Source organism: Cyprinus carpio, chromosome A5, assembly GCF_018340385.1.
Source record: "Cyprinus carpio isolate SPL01 chromosome A5, ASM1834038v1, whole genome shotgun sequence".
Classification (NCBI taxonomy): Eukaryota; Metazoa; Chordata; class Actinopteri; order Cypriniformes; family Cyprinidae; genus Cyprinus; species Cyprinus carpio.
This window is the reverse complement of record NC_056576.1, coordinates 3,082,424-3,100,442: the sequence shown is the minus strand read 5'-3', so window position 1 is coordinate 3,100,442 and position 18,019 is coordinate 3,082,424. Positions and strand designations below refer to the sequence as shown.

The 18,019-nt window shown below is 38.4% G+C and overlaps 1 pseudogene; it reads left to right on the top strand.

The window, feature by feature from the left end:
• Positions 1-739: 739 nt before the first annotated feature.
• Positions 740-16,689, top strand: LOC122145128 (annotated as a pseudogene).
• Positions 16,690-18,019: the final 1,330 nt, after the last annotated feature.

Genomic DNA, 18,019 nt, shown 5'->3' with positions numbered 1-18,019 from the left:
GGGAGGAGTGGTTTAGGATTAGGGTTTTCAGTCGTCGGGTCAGTCGTGGTTCAAACCGCCTGGATTCTTCAGTTCCATACACACCATGCTTTTCTGTGGTTGAACAGCAGACGAAAACCTTGATGATTTAACCATTCAGGTCTGTCAGTCTCTGACATTATTTATTTTATAATTTTGTTTTTTTAACTATCTTTTTTGTCCAATCTTATTTGCTATTTAGTGAGCAGATACTATGCACCTGTATTTAATGTTTGCACGTAATGTTTCTGACTGGTTATTTAATTTTAGAATTTTTTTATTTGTTTTTATTAATCTTTTATTTTACTAATTTTAGCAGGTGTTATGTGCTTGTATTGGTTTTGTTTTGCTTATTTTATCTGGTTAAATCATGAAATCTAGGTAAACTTCCCCTTGTGTCCATTTTTTTTTTTTAAACTGGTGTTAAGGTGTTTTGTACCTGTATTTTTATGCTTGATTGTCCCTGATGTTTCTAACTGGTTAAATCATGAAATCTAGGTAAACTTCCCAGTAGTTCAAGCTTCAAACAGGGCATATTGCAGGTGATGGATCTTGTTAATGGGTCGTGCTTGTGTGTTGTGCTCAGGTGGAGAGACCATAAAGAGCATCAACCAGCAGTCCGGAGCTCCTGTTGGAGCTGCAGAGAAATCCTCCCTCCGAAACACCGACCCCAACTGTCCGGGATCTTCTCCATCCGTGGTCTCTCACTCTAGCATGATGGATGTATGGCACTTGTACACCGCTGATCGACGAAGAAGATCTCGGGGTGAGGATTCCGGCCCTGCTCCCGCATTCTTACTGCGTTTGCAGGCTTGTGCACACAGTACGTGTTCAAAAGATCTTCTTCCAAACTTTTAATTTGTTTTGTTTGTTTAACGAAGTCGCTTCTGCCTCCAGCGAGTGCTGCTTCTTATTTGATCCCACAACTACATCGTATATCACCCACATTTCGTTAAATACCCTCCTTTATTATAATGCTTAAAACCGCTGGTTTCCTATGTGAATAACTCTGTTAAAGTGCTAATTTATTTCTGTGATGCTCGCCAGCAGCTTGTATTGCTGCACGCATCATTACCTCCAGGTCTTCCCCATGTGTACACATGATCTTACAGTTGCACACATTCATCTAATAGGATGGATTTGCTGCTCAAGAAACCACCTTTTCTGATTATTATCAATGTTGCAACACAGGTGTCGTGCTCGCATCTATAATACTTGTTTGTGGGAAACCTTGTTCGATACATTTTATCTCTTCTCATTTGCGCCCTCTTCCACAAGTTATTGCACACACCCGTATTCCAATTGTCCTTTTTTCATAAGAATCAGCGTGTATTCTTCAATCCCGCTTGTGTAGCAAATCTTCCTTCTGCACCCCTCACATTATCAATATTTATCTTTACCTGACTACTGACATAAATCATTACATGCATGAATCCCATAAAATTATTGAACTTTATTACAAATAACAAATATATATTACTGACCTTGAAGACTTCAAGCAGATGGCCAAGTTGAGTTGATGTAGAGGTTCCTCATTCATGAGTGAGGACTGATTGAGTTTCAGGTCGCTCTGATGGACTGATTTAGCTCTTCTCCTCATGTTCGGGCGACGGATGGGTTTTAGGAAAGCCAGCAGTTTTTGGACTCAGTTCCTTTCAACCAAGGACCCGAGATACTCTCATCAGAAGTGATGTGTCCTTCCTTCCTCTTCCTTTATTCCATCTCTGCCAGTGAGGTTATTCATGACTAAGAGCTTAAGTTTCAAGTTTATTTTTAGTCTGAGAGTTAAAAGCAGAAAAATAGTTTCCCTCCAAGCAGGCATGATGTGTTTTTTGTGCTTAGTTCTGAGTATCTCAAAACCGAAGATTTCGTAGGTCAATTTGAATGCCATTGCATTTGGCCTGTGGCATGCTCACACGATTGCTAATGTGATAGTGATTTACACTTAGTCGTGTTTATTCAAACTACCATATAGTTCAGTTTATTGTTGTATTCATTTTGAGACAACAATATTGTACATGCTTTATGATCCATCATCACACATAAAACTCCACCTAGCTCCGGACCCTCAAGTCCCCTCAGAACTGTTGAGCGTCTCTGAATGAACCACACCAGCGGTGACTTTGTTTCTGAATGGAATCCCTGTTTCTAAAACTAATCGACTTGATGTCAAACGATTCAAGACTCATTTTCATAAAGAAGTCATGATTTGAAACACATCCAGCTTGAGTGAATATTGATCAAATCAGTTGAGCGAGTGATCAATGACTCATTCATAAAGATCACTGATTTGAACACAATCAGTTGAGCGAGGTGATTCGATGTCTCATTCAGAGTCAACTGATTTGAATAAATCAGTTGGAGTCGACATATTGGAACAATTCAGTTGAGTCGTAAGTGAGTCTAATGACTCAATCATAAAGAGTTCACTGCTTTGAAACAAATCAGTTGAGCGACTATTGAATCAAATCAGTGAGCGAGTGATTCTATTATGTCATCTCATAAGATTCACTCTAATAGACGTAGTTCTCGTTCCTTGAACGTCAAATCAGTGACTTCCACCCTGCCGATGTGACTGAGTCCCACGCAACTCAGTTGCTATCCTCATTCAATAAATCAGACGAGCCACTGTATTGAACACCCTTTCATAATTCATCCACTGTTGAGCGAATATCTGAACCCAAATTCAGTGAGGCGAGTTGATTCAATGACTCATTCATAAAAAGCGCAACTGATTTGAACAAATCAGTTGAGCGACGGATTCATCTGAGCTAATTCATAAAAACAGTCACTGATTTGAACAAATCAGTTGGGAGCGATTTGATTCAATGACTCCACATTCATAAAAAGTCACTGATTTTGAACAAATCAGTTGAGCGATTGATTCAAGGACTCATTCATAAAGCAGTCAATGATTTGAACACAAATCATTTGAGCGAGTGATTCAATGACTCATTCATAACAAGTCACTGATTTGAAAACAAAATCAGGTGGAGCGAGTGATTCAATGACTCATTTAACAAAATAATGACTTTAAATGGTCTTTTGGGGGGTGATTTCTCAGCCAGAATCGATGTGATTAGTTAATTAGCACATAGTGTAATTAAGTAAAAATCACTTGATAGCCCTAATGATTCGATGAACCTCTCAGACCCCCCAACCCCTCTCAGTACTCGGAAGCGTGCCAGATGAAATGGTTGTTCTGTGTGAGTGTTTTGTAATGATGTTTTTTGTGTGCCAAGTGGGCCTCAGACGTTCTACAGACTTGAGTTTTGGGAACACCCCACGTACCAACCTGCTGCGCAGCCCTCAGAGCCAGCCATGACCCCAGTAAGATCTCACTCAGCAGTGCTACATCACTGTTTTCTTCTGAGGAAACAGAACTTGTCCTAAGATTAATGTTAGTTTTGTTCCTTTCAGGTCATACAATGGATCCCAGACCTGTCCAGGATGGACTATTCCAAAGCCTGGGAGCATTAATTATAAAAAGCTAGGAAAGTGCCCTCTGAAAAACCTTCGCTGTGTTATCTCAGTGTGAACGTCACGAAGGTTTGGGTGAGAGCCAGGGGCTTCTCCAAGGGATGCCAGCTGAGATGGTTTCATTTGCCTGGCCATCAGCTTCTCCGGGCTTGCTGGGTTATTTTCTGCCCACTCACAACGCAAAAAAGCCCAACAAGGAAGTGATCCTGTCACTCTTTTTGATTTTCTGATGATGTCCTGATCACAGCGAGACTGAGTTTTTGTGTTGTGTCTGTGCCGAGTCAACAGAACCAAGGCCAGAGCCAGCCGCGCTCGGACACCAGCAAGCGTGGGGAGGACGTATTAAAAGAAACAGAGTAAGAGAAGTCTGTTCCTCCCTGACCCTGTCAACTCAAAACCCAGCTGGACTTCATGTTCTCATCCCTTTGTGTTGTTATGTGTGTGTGTGCAGCTCAGCGCGCGGTCCCCTGGATCTCAGCAGAGCTCTCCTCTAAGGACTATAGCGCCTGCCCCCCGGGTGGAGTACTACAGAAGCAAGGGGGCGATTACGGTCAGGGACAGACTCCAGGCTCCCGGCTCCCTGTAATAACAACCCTTACAATCACCACACACAGCATGGATCATATAATATTAGCAACATACACTAACGGTCAGTAAGTGTTGCACCAGAATTAAGATTTTTCTAACTTCCATAGAAAACTTTTCCCTTCTTCTTTCCCTTATCCCTTTCGTTGGTTGACTCCTCACAATTAAATTTGTAAAATTGCTTCACCCACCCCATCATGATTGCAACTTGTACTAAACAGCTGTTTGCTGATGGGAATATCTGTTTACAATGCTAATTTATTCTGTGATGTGCAGCTTGTATTTTTCAGAATCACTTACCTTTCCAGTCTTTCAGTGTCACATGATCTCTAGTTATTACACTTATTTCACTCTTCTAAATCATCGCCTACCATTATTTTTCTTGTTTGTCGATACTTTCACACGCCAGGTAAAACTACCGAAGAATTTAATACTTTTGTTTCATCAAGAACTTTTATTAAATTGTTTAAAACCGTGACACCTAAAATCATAGTTATAATGTTACAGAAGATTTCTTATTTTGAAATAAATGCTGTTCTTTTTGAACTTGTCTATTCATCTGTGAATCTGAAAAAATAAATTTGATCAACAGTTTCCCACAAAAATATCTGTTTTCAACATTGATAATGTTTCTTGTTAATAGCGCATCGCGATCATAGACACTGGCCCCCCAACTGCTTAAGCTCATGTCCCAGCATGATCATCTTCTTTAGCAATGATTTCACGAACGTCACCTCTGTTGACACTGAAAGACTGGAGTAATGACTGCCTGCTAAATACAGCTGCCACATCACAGAAATAAATTACACTTTAACAAGAGTATTCACATCTAATAACTGCTGTTTTAGATTTGTAAAAAATATTCTAATCCATTTTTACTGTATTTTTGATTGAATTATTTTCAGAAAGCATTATCATGCATCAAAGTGTGTGTGTTGCTCTGACGTTCCTGCTGTGTTTTCTCTCTGTGCATGCCAGCCGCCCCCCTACTTCATTCCTACATAGCCCCCCCCTGGCCTGCTGGGTACTGCATTTGACCCTTCCTACGTTGCTAAGATTTTTGACTTTCTACCTGCGCAGTGTCCCGCCGAACACGCACACTTTTGTAACAGAGGTTTCTTAGAATTTGCAAGCCTTGAAGACTTTTACTTTTTTTTCTTTAGTGTAGAAAACACTAGCTGTAGAATGGACTTATATGATTTGAACAAAGAGAAAACTATTTTCTAAATCAGGACTATCAAATTGTTACTAAATACTTGGGTACACATTATTCATATGGGCGATTTCAGGGATCCCTTTTGGACCGTTTCCGAGTTGGTTTGTTTTATCTTTTTTCTTCCTTTTTACATTCAACGATATATATATATTAGATGTGTATCGCCAAAACGAACCCCGGAGTTCGCGGCGTTTACATCGAGTCGCGCAATATAATCGCTTATTTTTTCTTAGTTCTGTTGCAATAAAAATGATCCGAGGGCTTAGCAGTCTTGAATTAGTTATCGTTTCGTTTTGTCGTGAAGTGTTTTAAGAATGGTGGTACACAAAATGTTTTCTTTTTTGTTCCTTCTACATAAAGCATTTAATTCAGTCGTGCGTCCCCCCCTTTTCACCCGTCGCCTTTGGTGCTTGCCCGGCGCGTCTGAGATGAAAAACTGTGATGTTTTGTTACAGAAAATATGCTTTTGTTACCTCGAGAAACGCAACGCCGCCGATGATTGATGATGATGTAATTCCCTCATGTACTTTGTATTGTTTTCATTGTCATTTTATTGTACTCTGGTTTAAAAAGGGTGCAATATCTTATTTCTTTTTTTTTTTTTTTTTTTGAAACAAAGATGGTTTCCTCTAAATATTTTGACAGATCGTTAACTTTGTAGTTTTTTGTAGTCGTATGAAAATGTAACGGATAATTTTTTATTACGGTGATTTGGGCGGGAAAAGCGTAAGTTGAGGTGTTTTTTTTTTTTGCCTTTGCTCTCTTGTAAAAACTATGTATGTATGCTCAGATACGGGTTGACTAAATACTTTATTTAAAAAAACTATATATATAATTAAATCAAAGACTTTTTTGTTCCTGCATTCTTTACCAGGAAAAAACTGTCCCTGTTTTTTCTGTTCTTTTGTCATATGGAAATTTTGTCCAAAGATTGTGAATGTGTAATTTGAAATTTGATTGTTGCATCTTGTTGACGGATGAGAAGTTTTATGTGTGTGTAGTTCTGTAAACTTCGACTTCCCAAGCGTTTCAAGACTGCTCAAGCCTTCGGAGAGCCTACCTGTGTATTAATTAGCTTGTAGTTTTTTATATTCCCGAGTATTGGAAGATCCAACGTTCTCGTCTTATTCTGATCCGCCGGTCTCTCCCTCCCGGCATCAGTACACACTGTACAGTCCCGATCCCGTCTAATTTTTAAATTCTGATTTGCTTTCTAACTCTGTGTGATCTAAATAGTATGATTTTGTATTGATTAGCCTCCTTACCAAATATTTGTTTTATCTAGTATTACTTCATTTGCCTTAATGAAAAAGGGATATTATAATTTTCAAAAATGTTTAATTTTTAGTGTTTCTTTCTTCCCTCATGTGTACAGGTAACCATGTTTAAAATGATTGAAAGACTAATGACTTTTTTTGGTGCTTTTCTTTGCGTGCTTCCTGGTTTTTGTCTGTAATCTGTTCTCAGATTCAAGTCCTTGCTGCTTTATAATCTATGATGGCTGTGGAAAGCAATTCAAAACGTGGTAAAGATTTTATGCTAGTCTAGAGATAGTTCACCCAAAATGATGAAATAAATGTGCCTCATTCTCAGTTTCATCTGAGATCAGGATTGAGTGTGTTTCTTTCGTCAGGTTTGTAGAAATGTAGCACTGCATCAGCGTCTCAGCAATGGATGACTCTGCAGTGAATGGGTGCCGTCGAGAATGAGAGTCCAAACAGCTGATAAAACAACATCACAATAATCCACAGTAATCCACAGCACTCCAGTCCATCAGTGACACATCTGGAGAAGACAAAAGATGAAACACACATGCAGCATTAAGACTGTTTTTAACTCAAATACATATAGTCTATAATCCATAATAACACTTCCTCCAGTGAAAAAGTGTTCTGGTGTGAATCAGAGAGAAAATCTGCACAGATCGACAGCAGCGTTTAAACCAGTCTAAAACATCATAATGCATGTGTCTGCGATTTTGATGTGAGACGACAAGCAGCAGCTGCACTTTTTTCACTGGAGGAAGTGTTAGTATTGGATTATATGACTCTAGTGTATTTTGACTTCTGTTGCCTAAAAACATACTTAATGCTGGTGATGTGTTCTGTTTTTCCTGTTCGTTGTCTGCTCACACACGATGTTCCACTGATGGACTCCTGGAGTGGCCTGTGGATTACTTGTGGATTATTGTGATGTTTTTTTACCAGCTGTTTGGACTCTCATTCTGATGCGGCACCCATTTCACTGCAGAGCATCCAGTGCTGAGGACATTGTTGCAGGTGCTACATTTCTACAAACCTGATGAACCGAAACAAACTCATCCTGATCTCAGATGACCCAGAGGATGCAGAGCAGTTGTAACGCCCAGCATCCCTTTATAGTTTAATGGTGAATTATTCCTAATAATAAGCCCACCCTGTGATTTTTTTTTAAGAGTGTAGTGTAATGCATCTGCGTGTTGGTGTCTGGTTTAATTGAATGCGTTGTGGTGTGTGTGTGTGTGTGTGTGTTTAGTGAGAGGTGGTTTGTGGGGAGGATTCATTGGTCTAAATGGATTTTTAAACACAGATGAGTTTCCTTTATTCTGCCCTCAGGCGTCCAGAGCTGCTGATAACACACTCGACTACAGGGAGTGGCAGCTGTGTGGTGGTGTGTGAGAGAGAGACACGAGAGAGTTTGCTGTGTCTGTTTTGTGAGAGAGAGACAACTAGAGTGTGTGTGTGTGTGTGTGATAGAGAGAGAGACTGAGTGTGAGAGTATGTGTATGTTTGTGAGAGAGCGAGAGTGTGTGTGGGGTGTGTGTGTGTGAGAGAGAGAGAGAGTATGAGAGAGAGTGTGTGTTGTGTTTTTTTTTTTTGTTTGGTGGTGAGTGTGTGTCGGTGAGAGAGATAGAGAGAGAGACATGTGTGTGTGTGAGAGGGAGAGAGAGTTTGTGTGTGTTGAGAGAGAGTGTTGTGTGTGTGTTTTGTCTCCATTGTGTTTCATTTTTCTATTTTATCAATGATTTTCTCTGTGGCTGGCTGCTAGTGCTGAATGTAAGTGTAACTTAGAGTAATAATGTGTGTCTGAATAAGTTAAATGTTTCAGTGAATGAATAGTAATAGTTTAAAAATCTGGGGGATGAATGTAATTTAAGACCGATTTCCACATGCGTATGGTGAAATATTTTTTTATTGCAAAGACTATCAATTCAAGAGCATTACAGGTTTATTTATTCCAGGGATTTTGTTTGAACATAACAGTTGCCCTGTCACATCACATTTAGTGTCTCTTTAACCACTTTGTTATCGTGGAGTGGGTTTTGGGGTGGTGTGTGTGTGTGAACAGAGTGAAATGTGGTGATGTGGAGTGTTGTGTGTGAGCGACGTGTGTGTGAGTGCTGTGTGTGAGAGGAGTGTGTGTGTGTGAGTGTGTCGGTGAGAGCGTGTCCTGATGAGAGCGTGTGTGTGTGTGAGTGGTGTGTGGAGAGATTGTGTTCTCTGTTTTGTGGGAGCAGAAGAGTGTGGTGCGTGTGTGTGGCGTGTGATGAGTGCGTGTGTGTGTGAGAGAGTGTGTGTGAGTGGTGTGTGTGCTGTGTGTGTGATGAGAGGTGTGTGTGGTGATGTGTGGTTGAGCGAGTGTGGCGAGTGAGTGTGTGTAATGAGGGTGAGTGCTGTGTGTGTGAGAGAGTGTGGGTGAGTGAGTGTGTGTGTGAGAGAGGGTGTGTGATGTGTGCGTACCTTGATTTCTTCCCCAAAAAGCCTGATTATGAGTGTCTCTGTTCCTCTGATGATCTCCAGTGTACCGCGGCTCCTGCTCAGAACAGCACGACAGATTGATTTGCATCAGATGAAAGGGAACCTGCGGGATGAGAATGGATTAAAGATGTTCTCCTGCTGGAGGAAAGTGAGAAAACGCTCGTTTCAAACTCTCCACCAATCCAGAGAAGAAAAGGCTCACAAAGCCGGTGTGCGACTGAACGCTGGGCTTCATATGAGCACCGATGAACGTTAATCTGCTGCGTTTCAAAAGAAAAAAAAGTGCATCAAGAGACAAATACTTAGTGCATAATATAATGTATGTCACAAATTCGCAATGTGAGACAATAGTTTCTGTTTCTGTACAGACACAAAGTTGAGCCTACAGAGAAGCTATTGAACATTTACATCGCACTGTATATATAGTATGAATAACGCATATGCATTTACATATATATATATTCTTAATTATTTGATATACTATAAATAATGCAAATGCATTAAAATATAAAACTGGCTGTATATATAAATTTCATATATGAATTTCAGATTATATAGGCTATATTTTATCTAATATATTAATTTTATATTTTGTATAGTGTATAAATAGACACTGGTTATATTCCATTCATATTTTGAAGTTTTACTCTAATATGTAAAGTTAATATTCTATAATATAAATGCATATGCACCTGGGATTTAAATGTTCTTATGGTTATTATTTAAAATTTAGGCTATATATAAATGATACATTTAAATGTTGTTTGTGTGTGTGATTAAAAACTTATATGAGTATATCATTACGTTTTAGTATAATGGATATGCCTTAAAATAAATAAGTGCATAAACTGAAACTATATCAATTTCATATTCTATATATGGTACTGAATAATGCTTGGCATAATGCAATACAAATACATTACAATTCTTGAAGAATCTTAGATTACTCGTTGAAATACATAAGCTGTAATGGACATTATGACCCTGTATAGATAGTGTCAAAATATATATAGTCCTATATATATAATTTTGTAAGCATATTTTACGTCATTGCCTCATTGTAAACTTAGAATGACACTTGTAAATACTTATATATTTAGACACAAAAAAAACTGCAAGCCAGAGCAAGTGGAGTGAAATGTAGGAATAATTGTATGTCATGCAGAAGACGGTGTGTTATGTGTTGAGGTTAATAAACAGCTGGTTAAATGTGTGAAAGAAGTGGTTGGCGGCTGTGATGTGTTAAGAAGCCTCTGTACAGGTGTTGAGCCACTTATGTGATATTATCTCTCCTCTCTCCACTCTCTCTCTCTCTCTCTCTTATATCTGTCTGTTCCTTGTTATGTTAAACATGAGTTTTTCTGGTTTTACTTGTTTTTCTCTGTCTTTTTCCTTTCGTTCGTGTGTGTGTGTGTGAGTGTTTTTTCCTTTCGTTCGTGTGTGTGTGTGTGTGTGTGTGTGGTGTGTGTGGGTCGGGGGGTCCCAGTAATAATTAAACGAATTAGAGGGCTCAGAGCCCAGGCTGCTATAAGTGGAGCTGATCCGGAGGGAGCGCATCATAGTCCCGCACACAATTGGTTTTCGGTTCTGCCGAGCGGAGGCGCTCGCGCTGAAGTCCAGGTTCAGGTCTCAGCTGGGTGGAGATCATCACCTCTGATTCCCTGCACAGCTTCCTGTAGCGGCCGATGGAGGAAACGTGCTGGTAGAGAATCCGGTGCGAGGGAGGCCAGAGGACCGCGTTCACACCCGCCGAGGGCTCTGGCGCAGTCCCTTCACCGGAGTGTAATGCGCTGCTGGGGGGCGTCCCATCACTGTTTCCCAGTCAGCGTCAATGACAGAAGCGTCCCCAATTTACCGCGAACTTACACTATTTGTGAAAATATCCGTTCGATGTTTATGTTTTTCTAAAGTTTAAACCTAACGATTAAATATTAATGATATGATTCGATTGCATTTTAAGTGGTGCTGTCGCAACCTTTACACAGCGTTCTTTAAGTTTCCGGATTAAGTTGATGGTAAAAGCGCGAAAAAGTTTGTTGTTTTTTTTTCAAGAAATTAGAATTTCATGACTGTTAGATTTCAAATGCTGAGAAGGAAATGTTATTTTGTAATTGTTAGATTATTGGTTTTTGTTTATTAAAAATGTTCGATGTAATCAAACTAGAATTAAAAGGAATCGGACAAATAAAACCGTTTTGGTACAATTTCGCAAATAAAAAACGGCATGTTTTTTTTTGGTTTTTCCGCGTTTTATTTATATTTTGTATATTTGGTTGTTTTTTTTTCCTTCTTTTTATTTTGCCGTCAATAAAAATGATTTAATTTGTGTTAAGTCCGGGAAAAGACGGGTACACCGCACGATTTGTTTTTTCCGGACGAAACTCGTCCGTGATCTGTCGGTGGAACAAACTCTCTCTCGTCGCTGGGAATTGGTCTTCCCAAGCTCCTCAAGGATGTAAGTTCTCCAGCATTAGTCTCCTTTCTTTGGCTCCATTGAACGGCGTTTAAGGGCGGTGGTAAAGGTGGCTCTCGCACCGCGCGTTCGCGTTGTGTAACCAACCGCGGACTGAAATGAAGGCGGCTTTAAATTCATTTGGTTTAACTTTGTGCTTGACCTGAGAAAGCCCAGATAAAAAGATCCCCATTCTCGCATTCACGGATCTTCTGGACAAGCTCGCTGGCATCTCCCGCTCTCCTCCAGTAACCACCGGGAACGGCTCTTTCTGTCCTCATTCACGTGCATGTCAAGCAGATAATCGCCCTTTCCAGCTTTGTGATTCAGCGAAATTCCTGCGTGTTTTTACACAAGCCATCGCTTCATTTCACTCACATTTATTGCTACAAACGTGCTGAAAGGATAATGAATGTGGAGTGAGTCAGTGGAGAATAACGAGTGGGTCAGTGCAAGCGGAACGAATGCGTTCTTCAGACCGCTTTCTGTTCGCAACAAAACGCGCGATTCTTTGAGGTTTTGACGTTAAATGCGAGCGTCTTTCCTTCTTTTCTTTTGTCGCTTTCAATGCGCTTTTTACAGTTTTTCCCTCCCCAACATTTAACGACACTTAATTCCGGTTAAATAGTAGTTCTTTTCGTGGACCAAGCCAATAATAAAGGGGATTCATTTCATTCATGTCGTGTCGACGCGTCTGCCAACAGTGTGATTACAAAGATGAGCCTTTTATTTATTCATGATTTATCTCATAAAATCAGGAATACACGAATGAAATCATCGAAACTGTTTTTATTAACGCGGATTCGTTCTTTTAAAATGATTTAGCTAAAAAGTTGGATTATTTATCAAAATGTGAACATGAACAGCAGCATAACAACACTATTACCAAAATGTTTGAACCAAAACAAGCAAAAACGATTCGTTTAAATATTAATTCGTTTACAAACTCGATTAAAAGTTCAAATCAATGTAAAACGTTTGTATTGATATTTTTTGCAAGTCTTAGTAAAAAAAGTTCATGTTATATGTTAATATTGCTTCTTCTTTATGTGATTTGTAGGATATATTAACCGACTACATATTATCGTATATCACATGTTCTTTTTCTTATACCTTATCGCATTTAAATTCTGATCATTGAAAAAAAATAATACTACATTTTGTAGGGTAAGTGGGCTGCAATCAATTATATTTTAGCTACATTTTAAATAAACAAATTTATTTGCCTAACGTTCAGCACAAATGTGTTTATTTTAAACTGTGCTAAAATTGATTTCAACCACTTACTACGTTGAAAAAATGATAATAAATTCAAATGAATCCATTTTTTTTTCAGTTGAGCAGTAAAGTAAGATTCAAACCCGGTCAGTATGTTTATAAATGCACAGATTATATATTTTTATAATTAACTCTATAATTATTTAGCATGTTATTTAAGGTTCCAAAACAGGGGTTTCCACAGTGATGCATTAGAAGAACCATTTTTTTCCTTAGTGTTGAAAACATAATCTAACGAAGATTTGAAATAACACAGAATGATGTTTATTGATATTGATGGTGCCGCGTTGTTCCTGCAGAGGTGCAGAAGCTGTCTAGTCCTGGTCCTGCCCAGCGAGGTCCCTCATCGCCCAGAGCTCAGTCCCTGTGAGCAGGTCGTTGGATTTTTCTCCAAGAACCTGGATCAAAGCTGGTGGCACTGATATGGGCCCTTTCTCTGGGAGGTCGTGTCCCCCCGAGCACGTGGACCTGCGGAAAGAACACACTACCCTCATGTGGGAGGTGTTGTGTGTGTGCCTCATTAATTCTGTCTGAGACTGGTTTAAATTAAGTGGTTTAATGAAGAGATTTGGTTGAAAAATGGTGTGTGTGTTCAGGTGTTTAATGAGGACGTCACAGTGCGCTGCTTCAACGATGCCAGCAGGAAGGACCAGGCGCAGCTGGATGACCTACATTAGATGTGCCCGGAGACGAGGCAGGAGGCAGAACCTGGAGGTGCTTTCAGATCGGCAGCAGCATCTTCTACAGAGCTCCTGGGAGGTCATGCGGCTTCTGTTGTCTCTCTTTAGATCTGCTGATGCACTGCTTGGGGGAAAAAACCCTTGGGATGTGTTTGATGGAACACAGTGATCAGCAGTGGAATTTAATATGGAAATAAACCATATTTTAGTATTTTAAAATGTAAAACAAAGACAATTACAAACAATTAGGAAGAAAAATTGTCCGTTGTTTTGTGTGTGTGTTTTTTATGATTTTGGCTGTGTTAATGCAAGCAACATAAAATTATTTTTATCAGAATTTTAATATTTCACGCTTATTTAAACATATTTCACTCTAGTTACAATAAAATAAGTGTGTGTGTGTGTGTGTGTGTGTGTGTGGTTTCTACTTAACTGTAATAACTCTGAATCAGATCACAAATTATGTTAAAACAGGGTTGCAAAAAATTGTGCAATATGCAATTTCAAATATAATATATAATGTAGCCCCATATAAATTTAAATATTTTCACAATTACATAAAATTATGAGGAAATATTGTCAATGGATAACATTTTTTTTTTGTTTCGTTATTTTATCATTATTATGGTTGTGTTAATGCAAACCAGCATTAAAAACAGCCAAAAATGTTATTTTTATTGGAATTTTAGTATTTTAGCATTCACATTCCTTTTTTCATAAATCTATTTCACTTTAAAGTAACAATAAAAAATAGTTTTGTGACATTTTGGTAAAACAAACTGGCATTAAATTGGGTTAAAATCCTGACAATTAAATAATTTTTGGTAGTTATGATAAGGATAGATGATGATATAAAAAACTGTCAGTGGAAAAAATATTAATATATCATTTTTTGACAGACATTTTTGTCCTCTAAAGGTCTCTGTGTAACTTTCTGGAAATTGATGCACAAGGGATTCATTTATAAGAAAAAAAACGAAAAGAAAAAAACAAAAAACAAAATGAGTATTATGGAGTCAGGATGGTCAGATGATTGGTATTGTGGATAAATATCACAAATTATTTAAATTGGACAAATACAAAATATCAAATCAAATCAAAGTTACAAACAAACAATCCACCAACAACACTAGTAGAGCGTTTCATGTCAGAGTTTATCTAGTCTTTAATATTGTTCTCAAACCATGTAGCACAACAAACATTATTCCACTTATATGACATAATTAATGGGAAAAGTTTTCCTTGAACACATATAGCACATGTCTTTTACATGTTTCTAACCGCAAAACAGCAAAATAAAATTAAAAAAAAACTCCCACAAAATTTTCAACAAGATAAAAAAAAAAAATCAATACCGACAGTAAAACAAAAAAATATAGCACATGTCATGTGTTTACTGTAAAGATGACGCCTGAGTGTTTGTGTTTCGCAGACTATTCCCTCCCGTAGAAGCAGGACAAACGCCACTGGTTTGGTATGGAATTCCCACAACACTTTCCTGGGTATTCCTGTGTTTCCAGGCGAAGAGGAGGAGCACCAAAAGAAGAAGAGCGGTATGTGTTCACCCTTGCAGCTTCTGCTGATAACAATCACAGCCCGTCTCAGATTTACATTCATTAAGTGTTCTGTAGCTTGTATTGCTGGTTTAAGAGCTTTGAGGAAGATTGCTCACCACAATTAAAATCCATCTGTGAGAGACGTGTACACGTGTGCCCTCTGGTGGTGCATTGTGGGATTGCTGTCCACATTTGACATCCCATAATGTTTAAAGAACAATATTTGTCTAGCTATTATTTTACACTTTCATGTCATGCTTTATAATTCATGTCCCATATAAAAGACTATACAAGACTATTTATCAATAGACAAACTATAGGCTAAAATAGTTTCTAACATAAGATTAACACAGCATGAAAAAACTAGTTTTCAACACTTTAAATCTTAAACTAGTCAAGCTTACAAACATGCTTTTCTAAGAAAACATTATCGACAATGGGGGTAACTTTTTTTCCTTTAAACTGAGAAATAAAAATGCATCAATTAACAGTTATTGCATACTTAATTCAGACTGAATCTGCAGCCTAATCTTGTTACCCATTCCATTCTGTTATAGTTTTATTAGTTTAACCTAAGATCTAAAATTGCATAAAACCACACAGATCAGGCTTTAAAACTGAACTCAGACCAGTGTTATTTTAGCATCATTGATGTACTATTATTGATTTGGTTAATATGTAAGATTAGATTAGATTTTTATATTTTCAATTTCCATTTTCAATTTGATTTGGAATTTTTTTTTTTTATTTTTTTTTTTTTATGTCTGTGTAAGTAGTGTTGTTAGTTTTAGTAGCTACTTCAAACTTAAAACACAAAAATGATGCCTCGGAATTGCTACAATTAAAAATTTATAAATATTTATGTGCAATTTAAATGTATATGATTTTTATTTCAGTTAATGTTTATTTTAGGTTAGTTTTTATACAACACAAATTTAGCTAGTTAAGAGGGGTTGCAAAAATTTGTGAAATTTATACAATGTCTAACTATGGATAGTATAATTTAACCTCAAAAAATAAAATAAAACCGATATAATATTTTAACACATAATATTTACTCCATACACCTGAGGGTTGAACAAAACATTTTCTGACAGTTTTTACACCTCATTTTAGAAAAAAAAGCAGACTTTGGGGGGGGGGGGGGGAGCCCCTTTTTGTATTAGTTAGTGGAAACTGCGTTTATTTTGCTAATAAAGTAAAAAAGTTAAAAATCGTGGTAGCTTCTTCAGAATCAGAGACTGAGTTGTTTCATTCTCCTCCACAGCAGGACGACTGCTCAGGTTTGCGACGCCGCGTCTTCCTCGCTGTCCTCCTCTTCACTCCTCGAGTCGCATGCGCTGCGTCATCTGCCACCGCGGCTTCAACCTCCCGCAGCAGCAGCAACTGCGCTCGCACATGCGCATCCACACACTGGACAAGCCCTTCGTGTTGCCCGCTTCTGCAGCCGCCGCTTCAGCCAGTCCTCCACGTCTGCGCAACCACGTGCGTCTGCACACCGGCGAGCGCCCTGACAAGTGCACCGTCTGCCAAGAGCGCGTACTCGCAGCTGGCCGGCCTGCGCGCGCATCAGAAGAGCCCCCGTGCGCGACACAGACCCAGCGTATCGAACTCTGAGGCCGTTGCACATGCCAGCCGTTTTCCCATCCTGCACCTGCTGCGCCACATCCCCGCCATGGTGCTCTGAGAGCGCAGGCGCAGACGCATGCACTTTAATCAGCGCCAACCTTCTGCAATAAGAGCCACGGCTGGAACTGTGAGAGAAACCACAGGCTGGAGGATGAGGATGAGGATGATTGTAAGAGAGAAATGGACGATCACTGGATGCAGATCACAAATCAAACATGACTCATAAAACAGGTTTTTATGCTGGCTTTATTAGACCACAGTAAAAATAACCTCAATATGGCCTTAGCACACGACGATTTCAAAAATAGATCTCCAATACTTTTAAAAAAAACTTTATGCTACTTTTCCTCAGTGTTTTTGTCTTGTTTTCCGATTGAATTTCTGAAGATTCCAAGCAAAATATCATAAAAAGTCTTGTTTTCTGAGAAAACTGATCAAAATGATGTGAGTTTATGATTAAAACAAGAACAGATACTCCAGGTTCAGGTTCAGAGAAAAATAAAACTCAACTCACTTAAAAGTTTTCATTCCCCGTTCTGGCTTCAATCATAAACTCACTTAATTTCTCAGAAAAGCGGAAGACCTTCATTTGTTCATTACTTTGCAGTTTGCATCTCCAGGAAATATGTATCTTAAAGATGTTTGTTATTTAGAGATTTATTTTTTTGCAGTTCACTGCAGCAATGAAACACCATGACTTTATGAATTTAAGACTCTGAGTTAAAATATTTTCAGGCCTTGGTTTCTTGAAAAAGTGAATTTTAAACGTGATGTGATGAAGTCGAACACAAAGGAAAACTCTCTTCTATTTGAGCTGTTTTTTTTTTTTTGAGCTGTTTACTCCCGGCGTTCATGCAATGCATCATGGGATGCTTTTAAACCGTTCATGATGCTTCTCCTTCACTGTCGAGCTGAAGCATTCGATATTACATTGCAGTGCATTCAAGTTAAATACGTTTCAGGTTCATAAAGAAATGCATAAGAATGATTTCTAGATCACAACTTTTTTAAGTTCACAGATTCACTCAAGTGTCCAAACGTTTCGCTGCACTCCAAAAATCTTCCTCCTCGATATTTCGGTCTCGTTTTCCAGTTCCTAAACATCCTTAAATCAAGACACAATTACCTGAGAATATATTAAGTCTTGTTTCCTGCAAAATGTATCAAAAAATGAAGTTGAGATCATGTTATATGTTATTTCACTTGGCAAGTAATTGTGTCTTGATTTTAAGACTGTTTTAATTATTTGTACTGAAAAATCTTTTTTTTTTTTTTTTTTTTGTTTTGTATGGAGTGCATTTTAATCTTCATGTATGTTGATGGTTTTCTACCTGATCTATAAAATAGACTTTACTGCAATTCAGTGACAGTTGTGCATAAAAGATTCA